Source organism: Herpailurus yagouaroundi, unplaced genomic scaffold (assembly GCF_014898765.1).
Source record: "Herpailurus yagouaroundi ecotype Mexico unplaced genomic scaffold, PumYag 355, whole genome shotgun sequence".
Lineage (NCBI taxonomy): Eukaryota > Metazoa > Chordata > Mammalia > Carnivora > Felidae > Herpailurus > Herpailurus yagouaroundi.
Genome location: NW_024412572.1, coordinates 4,769,267 through 4,783,777, shown reverse-complemented (window position 1 = coordinate 4,783,777; position 14,511 = coordinate 4,769,267). Strand labels below are relative to the sequence as shown.

General features: G+C 47.3%; 1 protein-coding gene across 1 annotated transcript in view; it reads right to left on the bottom strand.

The window, feature by feature from the left end:
• The window catches only part of CRACR2A (calcium release activated channel regulator 2A), a 133,359-nt gene that overhangs the window by 101,198 nt on the left and 17,650 nt on the right, over window positions 1–14,511 (bottom strand). Inside the window, exon 2 of the mRNA XM_040462641.1 lies at window positions 11,787–12,059. The gene's annotated coding sequence lies outside the window, so the exon portion shown is untranslated. The remainder of the gene's footprint in view (window positions 1–11,786; window positions 12,060–14,511) is intronic.

Here is a 14,511-nt window from a genome sequence, read left to right as displayed (position 1 = left end):
GCGCCTGGCTGGCTTAGTTGGTAGAGCATGTGACTCTTGATATCAGGGTCGTGAGTTCAAGCCTCACGTTGGTTGTGAAGCCTACTTAAAAATAATATGCTGCTTATGAATAAACAAATAAAGTATGTTTTTCAAGAAAAAAACCAACACATTATGAAGGATAGCTATTTGGATGATAAATGAAGGCTTTGTGGAGAATAGGGTAAGGACACTGGCCCCGCAGGATAGGTAGAATTGGGTGGTGAGATTGGGGGAGATGATCTCAGGCTGAGGAGAAGCATGAAATGGCCCCCAGGGCTGAAGCGATGGGGAGGACAATTTGGGAAAATGTGAGTAAGAGGACAGTAGTACAGGCACTCACCTAGAGTGGGAAGTATAGCAGGGGGTCTGGAGGCCTCAAATGCTGTGCCAAGTAGACTCAGTTGCTTATTCTCTGTGCTTCTGTGGCCCTTTGTGTTTGTTGCTAATATACCACTCATCATACCACATTACACATGGCTGTATTCCTGTCTATACCTTACTCAATTTTCAGGTCTCGGAGGTCAGGGATCGTGGCTCATTCATTCTGTAACCATAGCACTTAGCATAACAACTAGCCCATAACAGGAGTCTACAGATGCTCCTTGGATGAACTGAATTCTAAGAGGGTTATTCTTTATTTTGTAGGTAGTAAGGAGTCATCGTGAGATCCAGAACCTAACGTACTTCAGGCAGTTATTATGTACCAAGCACTATGCTAAGTGCAAACCTATATTGTCTTCGTTGGTCCCACCTCTAATCCTGTGTGCTACGTCCACCCTTGTTCACATACAAGGCTCAGAAAGGTTGAGTAACCTGCCTAAGGTCTTACAGCCAGTGGTCAGAGAAGCCAGGAGAGTCTGAAGACGGTGTGGAGGACAGGGTCAAACGGCAACATCACAGAAACAAGGAGACGACACCCGTTCGAGGCTGAAGGGACCTGAGGTAGCCCCACTGCTCGGAGAAGGGAAGTCAGGAAAATAGAAGGCGGGGTGGGGGAGTCTGGAGGCAGTGCTGAGAACGGAGGGCTGACTGCTCCTGAGCTGCTAAGTGTCCCAAGCACATTTATTATTTCTGATGTCAACAGAGGGACAGACTTGCCCTGTCCTTGGAAGAGCTCCCACCCATCAGAACAGGGCTTGTGGAAAGAGCTCCTCCCCAGGCAGCCTTCTGACATTTTCCTGTCCACTGTATTTCTCTAAAAGTTCCCAGACTGGAGGGGTAGGGGCCCTTGTTGAGCGTCCAACTTCGGGTCAGGTCATGATCTCACGGACCGTGGGTTCAAGCCCCGCGTTGGGCTCTGCACTGGCAGTGTGGAGCCTGCTTGGGATTCTCTTTCCCCGACTCTCTCTCTCTCTCTGCCCCTTGCCCATTTGCTGTCCCTCTCTCTCTCTCTCTATTGAAATAAATAAATACACTTTAAAAAATGATAAAAAATAAAAAAATAAAAGTTCCCAGCCGGGGACAGCTTCATGAACACATCAATAAGGCTGGCCTTGACACAGGTAAATCAATTTCCTCCGCCCAGATGAAAGCCAAGTGGGGAGTCAGGAATGGTGTCCAGTCCCACCTCCATCACTGACCCCCAGACCAGGATTCCTATTGTATGTTCTCACAGACTTCGAGCCCCTCCCTAGCATCTCTCCCCACTGTAATGGAGAACTACGTGTCATCAGTTACCATCTCTTTCCCCTGCTGGACTGTGAGCCCCCCTGAGGCCAGGGCCTGTCCGTCTCAGCCCCAGCGGTCCGCCCAGCACTTCCCTAGAGTACTGAGCACGAGGCAGCTGCAGTGTCTGGTAGGTGGACTGATGGCTGGTTTCTGGGATGCCCTCTCTCTGGGTTGGGACTGTGTGAGAGAAGGCAGCCATGCCCCAGACTTCTCCTCACGGCAGGGATCCTCCAGCAGTGCTGGCCCTCTGGGGGCCACTGTTTCTCCCCACAGTTCACGTGGTCAGTTAGTGTAAGATTTATGCACCCCTCCGCCCACCCCGGGAAAATTCCTCAGATTCCCTTGCAAACAGGAGATGGTGAGCAAGGGAGCGTTCCTCTTTCAAACAGTGATGAAACTGTATGTTTGCACTCTGCACACCTCACTGCTCAACTTGGAAACATTTTTCCTGGTCCTCTGCCTCAGGAAGGGGCAGCTGAGTGCCCCTGTGAGACTTGACACCAGGAATGGTCCTTCATCCCTGCCCCCTAACTTTGGCCCCACATCTCACTTGAGGATGGCCCTTCTCCTTCACAATCCATAATGGGCAAGGATGGCCGCTCAGGTTCCTGGAGGCAGGGGGAGGCCAGGGAGGCCCTCTGGCAGGACATCCTGTCCAGAAGATCCCCAAATAACTCCTGAGGCTAACAGCTCCAATCCAACCTGCACCCAGCAGTTTTCAGCCTGTCCCTCAACATGAAAACAGTAGCCACTGACTTCACAGTGCCATAGGGTGGTGTCCACAGAAGGAAGTGACCTCCTTCCTTTTAAGACATTCATTCCCAGAAAACGAAATGAAGTTCTTCTGTCCTTTGCTTGTTTCTGGGACAGTGCGTAATGTTAACTCCCCAACACAGCTGACAGTTGAAGACTAAGAATAACAGTGGGCTGGTTGCTCCACTCTGATTCTTCTCTCTGCTTCCAGTCCGGTATCCTCCCCCTCCCCTCCCCTCCAGCTTGGCACTGCAGTCCCTGGATGGTCCTTGCCAGACAGACAGTGTATGATTGCCTCTCCACCCTGAAGACAATTGTACTCAGGTGACCTCTCAGCCCCCACACTACTGGTCCTTCCTGAGTCGGCTGCTGAGAATGCATGAGAGATGCACACGCAAGATCCAGCAATGTGATCAGCGAGGCTTGGTCCGGGGCACTCTCGCCCCCGCTCAGCTCCTATGTGCCAGCCACAAAAGTCCGGGAGGACACGGAATTCACGAGCATTGTCAATGAATGATTTCCCTTGCTTACGCTTGCAGAAAGTAGGGCACGGATCTGTGTTCCATCGTGCGGTGCCCTCGAGATGCCTCTGCAAGACAACAGGCTGGTTAAGGAAGCATGGCTAGCATTACAAGTGGCTTGAGGTTGGCTGCTTTCCTCCCAACGCAGTTGACTGAGGATGGTCCCTCTGGAGATCATCAGAAGTGATGTGACTGCACTTAGGGATCTGAGGTGGGATCAACGTCTAAGACCTGGGCAGATCCAGGCAATGATGGTAGTAATACCACCCACACTTCCAGGGCTGGGAAACAATGGCTTTGTAAGGGAAGCCCCCACTGTAGGGGGCACTTCTGGGGTGGGAAGAGCTGGAGAGTGGAATGGATTCAGTGAAAAATTACATGAATTCACAATAGACACTAGTGTTTAGGCACGTGATCTCAGGCCATATAGGCCTGTACCCTTAAAACATCACCCTGGGGGCGCCTGGGTGGCGCAGTCGGTTAAGCGTCCGACTTCAGCCAGGTCACGATCTCGCGGTCCGTGAGTTCGAGCCCCGCGTCGGGCTCTGGGCGGATGGCTCGGAGCCTGGAGCCTGTTTCCGATTCTGTGTCTCCCTCTCTCTCTGCCCCTCCCCCGTTCATGCTCTGTCTCTGTCCCAAAAATAAACGTTGAAAAAAAAAAAAATCACCCTGTCACTCCCTCCTCTGAACCCCTCAGTGGTTTCCACATTTGCCAAAGGAGGAGTGAACTCGCTTCCTGAGCTTCTGGGGCTCTTTGTGGTCCTAAGAGGTGCTGCATAGACAGTTCCCTGAAGTAGGACAACCAGCCTGGAGGGGAGGGTGTTTTTCTTAGGAAAAGGAATCATCTACATCCAAGGATTCTCTGGTGGGTTCTCTGAAGAATCCTTTCTGCTCTTCCTGCCACCCATCCTCCCTCCAGCCACTCCTTCTCACTCATGTTGCTGCCATATCTAAAACTCTCCTATGTCCCTTCCCTCCTACCAAACGTCATCCACCGTTTAGGCAGGGGCTTTGTCTTCTAGGGCTGCCATAACAAATCATCAAAAGTTAGGTGTCTTGGGGCACCTGGGTGGTTCAGTCAGTTAAGCGTCTGACTCTTGATTTCGGCTCAGGGCATGATCTCACAGTTTCATGAATTCAAGCCCCGCATCAGGCTCCGTGCTGATAGTGCAGAGCCTGCTTGGGATTCTCCCTCTTTCTCTGCCCCTCCCCCACTCACACTCTGTCTGTCTCTCTCAAAATAAATAAACTTAAAAAAAATTAGGTGTCTAAAAACAATAGAAATGTATTCCCTCATGGTTCTGGAGGCCAAAGGTCTTTTTTTTTTAATTTTTTTTAATGTTTATTTATTTCTGAGAGAGACACAGACAGAATGTGAGTGGGTTGGGGCAGAGAGAGAGACACACACAGAATCCGAAGCAGGCTCCAGGCTCTGAACTGTCAGCACAGAGCCCAACGTGGGGCTTGAACTCAGGAACTGTGAGATCATGACCTGAGCTGAAGTCGGAAGCTCAACCGACTGAGCCACCCAGGCGCCCCTGGAGGCCAGAGGTCTTAATCCTAGGTGTCCACAGGGCTGTGCCCCCTCTGAAGGTTCTAGGGGAGAAATCAGTCCTTCCTTCTTCCAGCTTCAATCTGTGCCTCTGTCCTCACATGGGCGTCCCTTCTCAGTGTCTGTTCTCTGCGTCTTCTGTAAGGACACGTGTCATCAAATGGAGGGCCCATGTGTACAACCCAACACCATCTTGTCTGGAGATCTGTGTCTTTTTTACATCTTCAAAGACCCTTCTTCTGATAGAGTCACATTCGTAGGTCTGGACGTGGACCTATATTTTCACCATTCACCTTACTGCAGGCAGTGATTCTCAGTCTTCATCTGGGAAGACTTAGATTCCAGATGCCAGGGCGGGGGGGCAGGGGGGGCCTCAGTCCAGAGATTCAGTTTCAAATGACCCTAGGTGGGGTCAATGTGTGAAGTATGTGTGTGGGTTTTTGCTTTTTGTTTGTTTGGGTTTCCCAGTTTCTCAGGAACAACCTGGGAATAACGACCATTTCAAGTGTGGAGGACTCATGCATCTCATCCAAGCAGACACTACGAGGGATACTGACCTTCCTGACTGCTTTCTCCTCCAAGATCATTTCAATGTAGCCTCAGATCAGACTGCCATCTGCTGGTTTTTAAATGTTGCACAGGGGCGCCTGGGTGGCTCAGCCAGTTGAACGTCCAACTCTTGATTTTGGCTCAGGTCATGATCTCATGGTTTGTGATATCGAGCCCCAAGTTGGGCCCTGTGCTGACAGCACGGAGCATGCTTGGGATCCTCTCTCTCTCTCCCTCTCTCTGCTCCATCCCCCACTCGTGCTCTCTCTCTCTCTCTCTCTCTCTCTCTCTAAGTAAATAAACTTAAAAAAAATAATAAATGCTGGACAAATGTCAGAGACCTAGTGCTCCACCTTCTCCAATCCACGCCCCATTTTTATAACAAATATTTGCAACCACTCTCTTTACTCCCTGAAACGATACTCCCAGACAAGTGAGTCAACACACATGCATAATTTAGCTCTAATTGCAATATGCAGGAGAAAAAAAGGAAAGCAATTTATATTAAAATAATAAATATTTCATTATGTAGGTGTTCATGCATGACTGCATGGGAACGCACTAATGAAGCAGTCAATGCTTACACCTGCGTACAATGAATACATCTACATGAGGAGTACGAGGGAATAAAAGACTAGGGGACGACAGAATTTTAAAAATGTTAGGATAAGAAATAACAAACCCACTTACTGGTTTGGATCCGACAAGAGGAAGAAGGAAATAGTCTTAACAGAGGTAGGGATAACAAGTCAGGTGAAATTACTAATGTGAAAGCAGATACAACCAGGAAGAATGCTATTCTTGAGAATGAGTTAAACTTTATATAGTGTCCTAATAATTTATTATGCTGACATGGCACAGGGCAGTGACAAAGAGTCATGGAAAACACTGTCTCCCATCTGGAAATCCCACCCACAGAGTGGAGGCATACATTCAGTCTTCAGCATTAAAAAAGCTGTGGAAGCAATAGCCTTTTCATTCAGGCAGTGGGAAGAGGAGGGCAGATCGGAAAATGTTGTTTGATAGATCTCAAAGGGAAATATCAAAGTAAGAGTGAAAAAGAAAGGCAACCCCAAAGTAAATCACCGTAATGTGATCCTATCATTGTCCTACGATTATATAGACATATATTAGAATAGAAACTATTTTAAGCCTATTTATTTTGAGGGGGGAAGGGGCAGAGAGACAGAATCCAAAGCAGGGCTTGAACTCACAAACTGTGAGTCAAATCAAGAGTCAATCAACCCAACCAACTGAGCCATCCGAGTGCCCCGAGAATAGAAACTATTTTAAAAGCAGGTTTTACAAAGGAGTTTATTGACATGGCAATATTTCATGTGCCTCCGCTAATTTAATGATATGTTGCCCTACATCTTCCTGTGTTAGGTGAAATCCCAAATCTTCTGTTACAAATCTGTAAGTGGTTTCCTTGCTTTTGCAGTAACTACACATTGCACTAAAACCCTTTTCAGTTAAATATATGTTTGGAAATGCTCTAATCTAGACAAAATGCATAGAGTGGGGAAATCATCCAGTCATTTCAAGATTTTGTCTTTATTCCAGTCAGGCTTCTCTTCCCCAGAAACCATCTCCTAAATTACTGGGCTTTTGGCATAACGTCTCTGAAAACTTCTCAGTATTACATGAAAAGTATGACAGAAAAGTATGACTGATTTGTATTTGTTTGGGGTTGAGTTTGACAGGGCAGGTGACGATTCTTCACTGATGGGGTAGCACCCTCAGCCCCCACACGGTAAATTGCAGGGCCCTTGTCAGGGGAGGTAGCAACTCAAAGCCATCCTTACAGATTTACTAAATGCCTTCTGGGGCTTCCATCCTCAAAGCACTGTGGTCCCTGGGCCAGAAGCAGCATCTGGGAGTCTGTTGGAAATGCAGAATCTGAAGCCTTGAACTAGACCTATGGGTGGGAATGTGTGTTTTAACAAGTTCCCCAGGTGATTCAAAGGCACACTGAACGCCTGGGAAGCACTCCTCTGGGGGGCAGTGCTGACCCCATTAGAAATACTGACCAAACCCAACCTTACCGGTGTCTCCAATGAGCCCACCAAGGTCAAAGGTCGGTCACCTGTATTTTTTGCTCCTCTTCCTGTCACTGAGTTACTTGAGGACAAGATGGGTTTGGGATTCTTCTCTCGGATCTGTACGCAGCCGCCAGCACAGAGACGCATACACAGCTGTGGCCCTAAAAAATCCCGTTGTCTGTATTCCCTCAGGGCTGAATCCTCCTTTTAACCAGAAAAAAAAACAAGTTCCATTACTCCTCCGCAGAAGCACAAGCAATAGATCCCCAGCACTCACTGGGACTGAGTTTCAACACCGGTGTATTGTAAATTTCACTGCCAGCCTGCCTAAGACCAGTTTTTGAATGAAGAGCAACTGTCTCCCTCCCCACTCCCTCTGCCAGTAAGCTGCTGTGGTGGGCTTCACTCTCAGAGAAAGAAGAAATAAAAGCAACCCCCCCCCCCACCCCAGTTGTTCTATGATAACTACAGAGATGACAGATGCTGTTGCATGCAGACTCAGGCAGAAGATACATAAATAGCAACATGAAAAAGCAGGGAAAGGAGCTTCCCTGTGACAAGAGGCTCCAGTGGGAGATCCTTTTGCTGAGGTGTGATTTAAAAGGTCAGATTCAGGGGTGCCTGGGTGGCTCAGTCAGTTAAGTATCCTAAGAGTCCAACTCTTGATTTCAGCTCAGGTCATGATCTCAGGGTTCGTGAGTTCGAGCCCCACACTGGGCTCTGTGCTGACATCACAGAGCCTGCTTGGGATTCTGTCTCCCTCTCTCTGCCCCTCCCCTGCTTGTGTTCTCTTTCTCTCTCAAAAATGGATAAACAAACTTTAAAAGGTCAGATTCATATGTGGAACTTGAGAAACTTAACAGATGAGCAGGGGGAAAGGGAAGGGGAAAAATAGTTTCAAACAAAGAGGGAGGCAAACCTTAAATACAGAGAACAAACTGAGGGTTGATGGGGGAGGAGGGGAAAATGGGTGATGGGCATGGAAGAGGGCACTTTTTGGGATGAGCACTGGGTGTTGTATGTAATCAATGAGTCACAGGAATCTACCCCCAAAGCCAAGAGCACACTGTATACACTGTTATGTCAGCTGACTTGACAATAAATTATATTTTTTAAAAAAAAGTGTGTTAAAAAAAAAGGTCAGATTCAGTGACCTAAGAACTCCTGGCCCATCCCCCCTATCCTATCTAGTGGAATGCTAACCCCCTGAGTGAGTGTCCCAGCTGGGGGTGAGGGGAGGCCAGCTGAGCCACTAGCAGAATGGCCAAGCATGAGAAAAGCTGAGCTGGGAGCAGCAAAGGGGAGAGGAGACTTCCTTCAACCCACCTTTCGACCCGAGCCCACAGCCTACAGAGCTGCAGTCACCATCAGCTTCATCCCCCACCCCCTGCTGTGGGCAGAAGGATGGCTCAATACCTTAGCCCACAGTCTCCACTTCCGGACCCTCACTTCCCTCCTTCATCAAGCAATGATAAAGACCCAAGGCAACTGGAAACCACCCACCCTGTTCCCCCACTGCAGTGAATTCATTTCTTTGATCACATTCAGGCCCCAGCCCAACACATCATGGCATTCCAATACCACATTTCCCAGGTGGCACAGCAGCTTCCTGTTGACATGTCCTAACTGGGCTCCAAGGACCAGGGTGTGGCTCACCCCTCTTATCTCTCACATCTAGCACCATACCTCACATTCAGAAGTTGTACTGTAAATATTTGGGGACTGAAAGAGTAAAGGGGGCAATAGGGCCAATTACAGTGCGACAGACCAAAAAGGCTGAGCCATCACCTTTGTTAGGAGAACAAAAACGCATTCTCATTATAAGCCTTCTTTGGGGCATGTCACCAACTGGCCCATTTTCAGAGCTGCTCTCTTACCTCTGTCATGACCATCATCACCATGCCACCACTAACAGCAAACTTAAAAGGTATAACTGTAAATCACACTTTTTTTTAAGACCCTGGAGGCAGTGTAATATATTAGCTAAAGCATCAGGTTCTAGAGGCAGAGGAATTTGTAGGTTCAAATACTCCTTCTACAAAGCACAAGTCATGAATCTTTGTCAAATGATTTCACTCTGATACTGTTTCCTTGTCTATAAAATGCGAATGGGAATCCCACATCCTCATGGGGTTCTGGTGAGACAGTACATGTGACAGAATGAGCCTTTTGACTGTCATTTGACATTTTTATCCTTGGTCCTCAAGCAGCCACCCAGGCTGTGCTAAAACAAATAGTGAGTAGGGTTTCTTCCCTTCCACTCTGGGATAAAATGGCATGGACATAACAAGGCAAGGCTGCACACCCAGGTGCCTGGACAAGTAACACAGGAAAGCGCACTTGTCATGTGCAAATGAAACAGAATCACATCCACACAGAAATCTACCCTCTTCTTCTCTTCTTGAAAAAGACTCCCTTTGGGGGGGTGCCTGGAGGGGTCAGTTTGTTGAGCCTCTGACTCTTGATTTTGGCTCAGGTCATGATCTCACAGTTCATGTGATCAAGCCCCACGTCAGGCTTCATGCTTAAGATTCTCTCTCTCCCTCTGCCCCTCCCTACCCTCCAAAAAAGAAAAAAAAAAGAAGAAGAAAAAGAAGATGACAAATTGGGGGGTGGGGATAAGGGTTGGGAAAATGTCCAAACCAGTGGTCAGCATATGGTTATTAGAACCCAGTGTTTCCAGTCCTCTTGACAATTCATAGACATTTCAGAATTTTTAAGGTACATTTAGCTACAATACAAAATGGCAATCTTACCCATTGCAGCATTACTTGTAATAAATGCCAAATGACTGAAAACAACCTGTGTCCATCAGCAGGGGATTGGTTGAATAAATTAGGGTACATCCCTACAATGAAGTACTATGCCCCTTTTAAAAAAATGATGGGAAAGCTCTAAACATACTAATAGAAAAAGAGCGCCAAGATAAGTGAAGGGAAAAAAAAAACAAGGTTAAAAAGAAGTGTGTATAGTGAAAAAAAACAAGATGGAGACATAAGATATATTTGTAATGACTTGTATTTGCAAAATGAAACTCTAGAAGGATGTTTAAAACTAATAAAAGGGGGGGCACCTGGATGGCTCACTCGGTTAGGAGTCTGACTCTTGATTTCAGCTCAGATCATGATCTCATGGTTTTGTGAGATCAAGTCCCACACCTGCTTGGGATTCTCTCTCTGTTAATATTCACCCCTAGCCTTTTGTGTGTTTCTATCTTGTCACCCTGAATGAGCTCACTTAGTGTTCCAGGGTAAATTCCAATAAAGACATGGTGAAGCCCTAACCCCCAGGACCTCCAGTGGGAGCTGATTTCGAAACAGGGTCATTGCAGATGTCACTAGCTAAGATGAGGTCGTACTGGAATAGGGTGGGCCCCTAATCCAGTATGACTGGTATATTTATAAGACAGTCACATGAAGATAGACACACAGGGAGAAAGCCATGTGACAACGAAGGTAGAGCGTGAATTATGTGGCTACGAGCCACAAAATGCTAATGATTGCGAACAAACGACCAGAAGCTGGGTAGAGGCATGGAAGGATTCCCTTACAGGTTAGGGAGGGAGCATGGACTTGCCACACCTTGACACTGGGTTTCAATCCCCAACTCTGATATAATAAATTTCTGCTGTTTTAAGTCACCCTGTTGGTGGTACTTTGTTATGGCTGCCATAGGAAATAAATACACTCCGGCCAGCTCAAGTGACAGAGCCATCTGACACTGTTCCATCTCAGTAGGGGCTTGGTAGACACAGAGGGCAACTCTGTCCCAATGAATGAAAACTTTAGGACCTTGGCTGATCAAGTTTTATTGCATAGGTATGCAACAAAAACTCAGTTGGTCAATAATCACTGAGTACTGACCTTGTGAAGAACATAGGAAAAAGAAAATGTTCTCTATCTGCCCTCAGGGAGTTGACAATGTGATTGAAGATGTCAGACAGACACAAAAAATATAATATATATATAGAGAGAGAGAGAAAGAGAGAGAGAGAGACAGAGACAGAGAGACAGAGACAGAGAGGGAGACACACACACATGCACATTGTATACATATATATACACACATACACATTATATACATATATAATACATATATGTAATATAACACAATACATTTCATATCGGCCAAATAAGCATGATCTCACCCCCCAGTGGATGCCACAGAAGTCAGTCTCAACTAAATCCCACTGGACTGCTCTCTGGCCTCAATCTTCCACTGTATTTCATTTTAGCTGCTCCTGACATGTGTGTCCGGAAGACCTGGGAAAGTGTTGGAATGTCAGGCTAGTAGACAATTTCTAGAAACTGTCACCACTGCTCCTGGCCTAAAGCCCAAACCTCTTGCCCACTGCGGATGCCCACTGCTGTCCATGATCACTGTCTGCTACCCCTCAGTTTCATATCAGCTCCCTTTTCCTGTTCAAAGAGGAAGACCATGAACAATAAGCCTATTCTACACTTATCTACAAATCTGATATGCAAGAAACACAAAATCCAGGTAGTCTGGGGGTCTGCTTCGGCAGGTCACCTAGAAGAGGTTTTAAGAGGGGCTATAGAAAATCAGAGACCCTTAGCAAAGATACTGTCGTCTGCATCATCACTCAGAACCTTTGCTTATTTGTCCCAACCCCCTGGCAGGCTCCCACTATACCTGCCTCTAGGAACCTCCGGTCCTTACCAGAAGGAAGCCTTGCATCTGCTTCCACGCCTGGGGTCGGGGAGGCAGCACACGGGACTGAGCTCTCCTGGAGCTCTCTCTGAAGTCCAGGCCTCCGGGTTGGGCTGCTCTGAGACAAACAGACGTGGCCGTGGGAGTGCCAGGTGGACACCCAGGCAGGGCTCATGAGGAAAAGTGGCAAGTGGCTGAGGCTCCACCCTTGACAAGCAGCCTGATGACCTGACTTTGGCTCCAGGCCAGTCCCCTGAGGGGCAGCTGTGGTCAGGGTATGACCTGCAGGCCGAACAGACAGAGGAAAGGTCTCTTCACTTTGACTTCATGTAATTCATTATAGATTCTCAGAGTAGAAAAGGCCTTTGAAGTCACTTAATTTTTAGCCTGTTGCTTATCAAATGAACTTCCAGATGGGCTTTGAGTCTGGCTTTGAAGCAGACACCACTGCTTGCCTCAGCAACATCCATCTCTCCCTTGCTCCTTTCCAACAGAACTCCAATTGTGCTACCACTCAGCATAGGCGACCTATGCCCAGCTCAGGGGCCCTATCCAGTCAGAACACATGCAGGCCCCTTGCCTGTGGGCAAGTTTGGGATGGGTATGTCACTCCCTCTGGCCACGGAAACATGAGAGGGGCCTCCTGAGGATGTTTCTGGAAATGTTTTCCTGGCTCTTAAAAAGAGAGATGCAGCAACCTCTTCCTCTGCTGGATGTTGTCTTGTCCAGCCACACGGTGACCTTCTGCAACTACGTTGTGACCATAATGCATAAGCATAAGGGAAGAATGGAGAAAGAAAGAACCCAGGTCCTTGATGATATCATTGAACCAACCACTGGACTAATCAGCCCTGATGTCACTCCCCCACCCCCAAACTTCTCATTATACAAGTAATAAATACCCCTGTTGTTTATGTTCACTGAAATGGGTTTTGGAGTTTTGTTTTTACTGCCTACACCTAAGATGATCCTAAGTGATGTGCGTTCAGACATTCCTGGAACCACAGGACCATATTTCTGAAGCACAATCTCACCATACTGACTATAGCTTCCCAAACTTCCACATCATTCTCTTCCCACCTTTTCTTTTTTATTTATTTTTGAGAGACAGAGAGAGTGCAAGCAGAGGAGGGGCAGAGAGAGAGGGAGACACAGAATCTGAAGCAGGCTCCAGGCTCTGAGCTGTCAGCACAGAGCCCGGCAGAGGGCTCAAACTCATGGACTACGAGATGACGACCTGAGCTGAGGTCTACACTTAACCGACTGAGCCACCCAGGCACCCCATCTTCCCACCTTTTCTTGGTAGTCCATCATCTCCCCAGACTTGACACATTTGACCATCTTTTAAATACAGTAATCAATTCTACAGTATATGCCAATTTGGTCATTTAATTAATTAGACATTTTGAGTTCCCTATGATGTTTCAGACAGGGACTCACAAATGAAGCCTTGAGGGGTACCTGGTGGGTGAGACCCACCCCTGGCAAGGAGGTTAAGTGCCATGTGGCAAGCACATGGTAGGATGTGCACACTGGGCATGGAAGACCTCGGGGTAGGCAGTGCTAGCAAAAGCACCGCGGAAAAGAAACTAATTCCTGAGGGAAGAGTAGAAGATGGTGAGCAGAAAGACCTTCACAACCAAGGATATGAATAATGATGAAAATATAATAAACAATGATGGCGGCGAACATTTCCTGAGCACTTACAGCAAACCAGGCACTGACTGTTTTTAGTGCTTTCTGAGTATTAACTCAGTTAGTCCTCCACCAAAGCCTATCAGGTAGCTCATATTATTAGCCTCATTTTATGGAAAAACAAAGTAAGGCATGGAGAGGCTGATATAGGAAGTGAGTGGCAGAGGCAGGATTTCATTGCTGGCGCCAGTGCTCCCAGGCTCATACTGTTGACTCGTCTACATCAGTGATTCTCACAATGGTCACCAGAACAACAGCACCAGAAGCCCCTGGGAACCTGTTACAAATTCAGATCTTGGGCCTCATTTCAGACTTATGGAATCAGAACCTCTGGAGGTGAGATCCAGCATGCTGTGTTTAATAAGCCTTCTGTGTCATTCTGGAAGCCCCATAATGTTTGAGAACCCCTGATTGACACCATAAACACATGATGAGAAAGGATGGCATGTTCAGAATGTTCAGAGGAAGAGGGATGTTGGGAAGAGAAGCAAAGTCAGCAGGGAAAATGGGGTAAATCTGAAGAACCCTGCATATTAGCCTAAGGAGAATGGGCGTTATGGTATAGGCATTTTGAATGAAGGTGGGAGATGAGGCAGAGAAGTGGCATGATTGAGCTTCGTTCTTTGGGGCAAGATCTCTGCACTGGTGTTAGGAATGAACCGGAGGGGAAACGGCCAGAAGGTGGAAGCCCAGGTAAGAGCAGGGGTTGCACTAAGCTGGTGGTAGTGCACAGAAACAGGGATGCAAGAGGAGAATGTAAGAGACAGGTTGTGATAACGGCTGGACATGGGATACAGTGTTGGCAGTTATCCAGGATGCTTCCACAGCTTCTAGCTTCAGAAGTTAGGTAGGTGGAGAAAGTGTTTAGCTAGACTGGAAATGCTGGAAGAGGAACAAGTTTGGCAGGGAAGATAATTAAGTACATTTAGGAAACGTGAATACTGAGGTATCTGTGGCATATCGGGATGAAGGTATTTCAAAATACGATGAGAAAGAAGGATCTGGTACTCAGGGGTGGGGTCCAGGCTGGACACATAGG